A 7,513-nucleotide genomic window follows, 5' to 3' on the forward strand; every position below is an offset into this window, starting at 1 on the left:
AGGATCTACAGCTTCCTGAAAAATGTTTAGACTGCTTTATCTATGGAAATATGTCTGTGTATATATACATTTATTTATACATACACAGGGCTGATGTCCCCAAGATGAAAAATGGCCAGCGGCTGCAAAACGATTAGTGCATCTGGTCGGCGATTTCTACACACGTGGCATTAAAGGTAAGTGTGCGGTGCCTTCAGCCATCTGCGTTTGCCTGGTGTATATATATATATATATATATATATATATATATATATATACTGTGCAGTCGTGGCCAAATGCTTACAACGACCCCGAACATAAAAGTCATTAGGAACTATCTTCAGCGTAAAGAAGAAAAAGGAGTCCTGGAAGAGATATTTTACAGCATTTTTCACACCTGCCGAAAATGATTGCACAGTACTGTGTATAAATATATATATGTATGTATATATATATACAGCATATATATATATGCATATATATATATACAGTATATACATATATATATATACTAATATAGTACGTATTATGGTATTTTTGCAGAATGCGCTGGTTGCCAAGTAAACCAACATTGTGTTTACAGTGATTTTCTTTCCACCCTTTTTCACAGAATTGTACCTGTTTTAACCAAACACAGCGTGCCTGGGATAAAGCATTAGAATAACAGCTGGCGGAATCCCCTCTTTATCTCCACTAGGTTATTGCTCATGTTTCATAGTATTTACAGGCTGTCACTCACACACCGAGTATGACTCACTGCGGTGCTCATATCTCAAGCTAAGGCACTTAAAGAATGATGTTGGTTTAAAAGATGGGTGTGTGCAGCTCCATTTATTACATATAGAACTACGTGTGCGAGCGTGTGTATTACTAAATATAAAGAGGACATAGCAACTGAGTATGTAATAATAGAGAAGAGAATGTTGGGTAGTGTGCATAGGGGGTGCCAGTCTTAATGCTTACGATGACAAAGGTAGCTAAGCAACTCTGGACCTAGTGGCATAGAAACATAGAATTTAAGAACACTCAGCCCATCTAATCTGCCCGTTTTTTTCCTGACATAAAGACTGAGACCTGTCCTAACTGTGGAGCATCGGGATATGACATCATATCCCGGTACTTCATGCCTTAAAGGTGTATATCACCGTGCAATGCATCCTATGGAGGCTGCCTATTTGGTGCAGCCCTCAATGGAGTAAATGGGCTGGTTGGAGGGAATCTGAGTGCAGCCCTCAATGGAGTAACATAGTTCATAACATAGTAACATAGTTCATAAGGTTGAAAAAAAGACCAAAGTCCATCAAGTTCAACCTATATACATATTGTGTCCCTACTGTGTTGATCCAGAGGAAGGCAAAAAACCCTTATGAAGCAGATGCCAATTGCCCCATACCAGGGGGAAAATTCCTTCCCGACTCCAAATATGGCAATCAGAATAAATCCCTGGATCAACGTTCTGTCCCTATTAATCTAATATCCATAACTTGTAATATTATTGCTTTCAAGAAACACGTCCAGGCGCCTTTTGAACTCTTTTATTGAGTTTACCATCACCACTTCCTCTGGCAGAGAGTTCCATAATCTCACCGCTCTTACTGTAAAGAACCCCCGTCTGTGCTGGTGTAGAAACCTTCTTTCCTCCAGCCGTAGAGGATGTCCCCTTGTTATAGATACAGTCCTGGGTATAAATAGGTCCTGGGAGTAAATGGGCTGGTTGGAGGGAATCTGAGTGCAGCCCTCAATGTAGTAAATGGGTTGGTTGGAGGGAATCTGAGTGCAGCCCTCAATGGAGTAAATGGGTAAGTTGGAGGGAATCTGAGTGCAGCCCTCAATGGAGTAAATGGGTTGGTTGGGGGGATCGGACTGCAGCCCTCAATTGAGTAAATGAGCTGGTTGGAGGGAATCTGAGTGCAGGCCTCAATGGAGTAAATGGGTTGGTTGGAGGGAATCTGAGTGCAGCCCTCAATGGAGTAAATGGGTTGGTTGGGGGATCGGACTGCAGCCCTCAATGGAGTAAATGAGCTGGTTGGAGGGAATCTGAGTGCAGCCCTCAATGGAGTAAATGGGTTGGTTGGAGGGAATCTGAGTGCAGCCCTCAATGGAGTAAATGGGTTAGTTGGAGGAAATCTGAGTACAGCCCTCAATGGAGTAAATGGGTTAGTTGGAGAAAATCTGAGTGCAGCCCTCAATGGAGTAAATGGGTTGGTTGGAGGGAATTGGAGTGCAGCCCTCAATGGAGTAAATAGGCTGTTTGGGGGGATTGGAGATCTCCCTTGTAACTGGCCCCGCAGTGGCAAAGCAGGGAGTAGATTGCCAAAAAGTTGTTATCTGGACTTAGTGTTTCTTTGTCTCTATTGATCTATGGGAATGTGATATGCCCAGTATGCAAGTAAACTCCAGTGCTGTATGTTTCTTTCTCATTTTGTTTCTCAACTCACTTTATTCGCAGACCTGGAGGCCACCATTGTTGTAAGTCATGTGATATTTTTAGTGACTTTCCCTGCTGACACACCACGCTGAGCTGATTCTTTATGGCAATGCTGTAATGTCTAGTTCTCCATAGACTTTCATTACTTCATAGTCAGTCTCATTAGAATGTCCAGCGGGATATTAAGACTGAGCTATCCAGCAGCAATCAGTTAAATTCTAAGTGAAACCCTTTTAAAATATCCAGTCAATAAACACACTTTTTATTGCATGTAGACCTGACTTTTTTATCGAGTTGTGATTGTCATATCCCATCTTAAATTAGCTGATTCATAAAACACGCACACTGTCATGTCTACTAATGTAATATTTCCAGGAATTTAAAAGTCCTGGAAAATTACAGAATTTGTAATAGACGGTCTGTGCTTTCATTTGCTGTGCTTTAAGAATAAAGCATTATATACACATGACAAAAGTTATGGCGGAGTAAAGGTGATGGAAATTTTGTGTATTTCCTGTTAAAATAATAAAAACAAATCAAGCCCCTTTTGCATGACCCCCCCCACACACACACTACAGGTAACAGCACAAAATAAATCGATTTTCTGCTTTCATTACCATTGTTTAAACACCTCATATGCTGAGGTGAAACTGGAAAGGCTTAGAGGTTCTGGTGGGTCCATGGGATCCAGGTGGTACTTTGACAGAGGTGGCAATTAGCACCTTTTTCTGCACCTCTCTCCACGAATTTATCTGCATTATTCAGCCCTTTTGGTGCACTTCCGCAACAGGAACAGCCTCTCACACGTTCCTCCGAGCAGGGTATTCACGGAAGCAGAAGTGCACTTGGAGGGTACGTTCATGGAGAAGTGGATGATGAAAGAAGACACAGGGGAAAAGGACGAAGAAAGAAGACTGATGAACAAGAAGAGGCAAGAGAAGAACCAGAGCTGTGCAGCAAGGAGACAGAGGCATGGAAGCGACCGGCGGAGAAAGTAGGACGACATTGACAGAGAGTTTGAGTGAGTGTGAATAAGCATCTGAGAGAGTAGGTATGAGAGTGTGAGGGAGTGTGAGAGAATGTTTTGGGCCTGCCCTGGGTCTACTCATTAAGATTGAATAGGCCAGAGATCAACGTTCCATCTAATTTTTCTTAGTTGGCGTGCACAGAAAATTTCTCTTGTGCAAAAATTTTCACAGAGCAGAAATTTTGTGCGCACAATATCCGCGCTGCATAAAGTTTCAATAAAACTATCATTTTTTTCTTTTTTTGGGAAAAACTGTTGTGTGCACAATTTTTGGAAGTGTGCGCTCTCTAAAAAAGCTATGTGCGCGCGCACAAGAGCACAGCTTAGAGGGAACACTGCCAGAGATGTTCTTCTGGTGCTTTGATTGCTGTTAATCAATTATCAGTTTAGGGACCCACCAAGCTCAGACTGGCCACCCGGCCCTAAAACACAATGGCCGCCCTTTTATCGCCAGTCCGGCCCTGGTACCCACTGGAACCATAGGCCCCCGAGAATGCTATAAGACCGCTCTGGAGTTTAGCTTTACATCTACAATGGAACTGGCTACATCTAAGTTTGGTCCACAACTATATAGTTTGGTAACAAAAGCTCAAATACAATACATTAGTTTGACCAAAAAAACATGAACAATTGTGTTGTTTGCCTGTATTTGTTTAGTTTTCTAAGTGAAAACTATAAAAAGTGACTAGTCCTTACACGTCTATCTAGGCAAGGGACCATGACTACATTCTACACAACTTAAAATGGGTACAAATTATCTTAAAGAATATTTATAGCAGGATATTTCCTTTCTTTGTAACACCAGATACTGTGTAAATGTACATTCCTTTGCACCTGCAAGCTATTATTCTGATATATTAGTCACCTTGCTAAAGAAATTGTTGTCAGAACCTTTGTCTTTTCGAGATAATACAGACATTGTGTTGTGAGATAAGAAAATATGTTTATCCATGTTTAGTGAGGAACATTTTCTTTAACAGAGTAGACTGCTTGGGTCTAAGTCAACTAAGGGGCAATAACATTTTGTGGGTGGGCATTTTTAGGCCCTACCAAATCCATCACTGGTTCCACGAGGTTCTAGAAAACTGCGAGTTCTAAACTATACTTAACAGAACACAAAGTATCCCCTAACAAATGAAAAGTGTGGAAGTGCTTTGAAGCCTAGACACGTTTATTTTTGTTGTAATATATTAGTTGGGACTCTCTCAAGCTAATCAAGCTTGTCATTTTTCTTTAAGACTTGTTTGCCAAAGAGATTTAGGGTAGACTTGGCAGAGAATTTTGGCACGGCCAAAATAGAGCAATATGACATCCCAAACGGCGTTGAAGATTATCCAATTTTAGTAGGTGATTAGAGAATACGATACAGTACTGCACCATGACATGTTATGTAGCCGAGACCAAGTAATTAATGCCGACATTCTGCTATAGGACGCCAGAGGCGATGACGTGGATGTAGAGGTCTTTTCTGTTGTTTGCAAACCATATATTTATGATTTATTCCCAGCCCACACTCATTTTTAATCCCTTCAATTACACATTTATGGTTGCAAAAAGAATGTCACGACCCAGGTGGGACTTGAACCCACAATCCCCAGCTCCGGAGGCTGATGCCTTATCCATTAGGCCACTGGGCCTGTCTTCGGAAGTGCCACACTCAGTTTTGGTTATGTGGGCAAGGGGTCCACAGGTACCCTTGCTTCCTCTACCCCTCCCAGGCATCAAAACACTGCCCGATGAGCCTGGCATGACACCTTCGATACCCTGGGGCAAATCTCTTTCATACTGTCCTGGAGCGTCCCTTTCTTGACATCACTTCAGGTTCATCAAAATATGATGGGGAAACACCCCACATACATTACATCCATATATTTCAAGGCTAACTATATCAGCATCTAATTTTTTCAACTTTTAAATGAATTATTTATCTAAGAACTGATTATTTAACCTGCAGAACTCTCATATACAGTTGGGTTTTTGTATGTAGACTTGCTAGGAACTGGCATAATTCTATAGAACAAACAGAACAATATAGAAAACATGGAAGCAGTTCATGCACAAAGATAAAACCACACGCAAATAAGTGATTTTTGTGAGTATTCACTCATAAAAGAAGAATAATCAAATTGTGGCCGTAGGAAACAATAAATGTTTACAGTTTTATGCATGAAGTTGCCAGGGAAAGAGACATTAGGGTTGATTTATTTAACAAACAAATTGCCACCGAAAATAACATCGGTATCTGTGAACGGCCTTGTTAATAATGTTCGGAAGTTCAATTTCCAAGCATGAAGAGTTCACTAAGAAAAAGTTAAGCCAATGCGTCCATCAAAAACACAAAACTTTATTGATCTTCACACAGAGATCGAAATGGGACAAAGAATCAGCATCTTACGCGTTTTGCCCATATGGTTGTAAACATAGACTATGGGCGAAACGCGTGAGGCGTTGATTCTTTGTCGCATTTCCATTGAGGTGTGAAGATCAATAAAGTTTCGTATTTTTAATGGACGCATTGGTGTAATGATGTTTTTTCACTTCCTGAATCGGAGTGTGCTGCGTTTCTGCTCAGAAACCTTTAATTTCCTTTATTTGATACTGGAGGGGAACCGTTGCGGCAGCACCCGATTGGGGTCCCCCGAATCCCCCCGTGTGAGACCCACTCTATTCATTTGGAGGTTTTCTCCAAAATACCTTGCAATTCACCCAAACTTTCAAGAAGGACCAACTCAGACGAATACTTGGGTCAGCTTGGCTCTTACTAAAATCCTATTGCTCAAGCCTTAAAGTGTTCGTGTTACAGGAAATTGGGATAAGTGCTTCTGCAAGGTGATGACCCCGCAAGAAGAAAGAAAACAAAACTTATCACTATGTAAAGTTTAAGTCTGGCTTATCCGCAGGTCCCTATCTACAAACTGTTCGTCTTCTGTACCAAGTGCTCCTTCCCATCTGTAGTTCAAGGTTAATAAATAGCTCCACGGTACACAAGCCTAAGCTCATTAAATAACAGTATAACAAGCCAATGCTGTCAGTGCCTTCATCACAATGGGGCAGCCCTCTTCTGAATCATAATGTTTGCTTTGCAATAATATTTACTATTTCCATCTCTGAGGGAATGTTTGCGCAGGCAGCTGCTGGCTGGCTCTTCCACCTGCGAGCGACAGCAGTTAACCTGTTGTCTGAAAGAGACATTTTAGAATAACGTCAAGCCAAGTGGGCAAGAAGTGGCTGCCCGCATTGGTACACGCAGTCACAAGGTTATGAGCCGAGGTTTGAAAAGCAAGGGGCATAGCAAGAAATGAACAATCCCAAGGGGGAAAGGTTCCGTCTCATATAGATGCAAGTATTTATTTAAAAAAAATGTCTAAGGCCATAGCGTCTGTACCTTTTAAGGGTGAAAAGTCAAGGAAGTTGTTGAACAAGAGTTGACAGAATGTAATTCAAGACATTGGTTATTGTTATCCAGTGAGAACATGGTGGTCTCATCACGGCGCACATCTGTTTAGAAATATGTAAGTCAGGACCGTCCCCACCATTTAGTCCACCCATGTGACTGCCTTGGGTGTCAAGCTAGTGGGGGTGACAGCTAAAACAGACAGAATAATGGAAATAGCCACGTTGGTCTGAGAGAAGATGGAGTCTTTTTCAATATTGACGACGTTTATTGGGCCAGCATAGAAGGTTTCAGGTATCAAGATCAAGGTTCAAGATCTCTGTAGTCTCGTCTTTAGACAAAAGCATGAATCAGAGTCCTTTCCTTCATACGAAGAGACCATTGAGTTTGCAAATGTCGCGATTTTGGCCCGATAAAAAGTATGAACTTTGACCAAGGCTTCCAACAAGCAAGACAAGGACTATTTAATCAGCCAATGTTACCAGTTGGGTCCGTTCCTTTTATTGTGTAACTGAGACATATGTTTCGCATGTAACGCAGTGAAAGCATGTACCGTAGAGCATCTCAGTTAGCAAACAATGCCATAATTTAAAGTGATGTACAAAGAAAACAGCTCTTCTGTATCTGCAGACATGCTGTACATGAGATAAATCTTTTCCAACCTGCATCTCCAGCTATAGAAATT

The 7,513-nt window shown here is 41.4% G+C and overlaps 1 non-coding gene across 1 annotated transcript; it reads right to left on the reverse strand.

Moving 5' to 3' along the window:
• Positions 1-4,998: 4,998 nt before the first annotated feature.
• TRNAR-CCG (transfer RNA arginine (anticodon CCG)) lies at positions 4,999-5,071 on the reverse strand. The gene has a single exon. It is a non-coding gene; the product is annotated as a tRNA-Arg (tRNA).
• Between the last annotated feature and the right edge of the window lie 2,442 nt (positions 5,072-7,513).

Source organism: Sceloporus occidentalis, unplaced genomic scaffold (assembly GCF_023333645.1).
Source record: "Sceloporus occidentalis isolate IW3139 unplaced genomic scaffold, rSceOcc1.0.p SCAF_51, whole genome shotgun sequence".
NCBI classification, from domain to species: domain Eukaryota; kingdom Metazoa; phylum Chordata; class Lepidosauria; order Squamata; family Phrynosomatidae; genus Sceloporus; species Sceloporus occidentalis.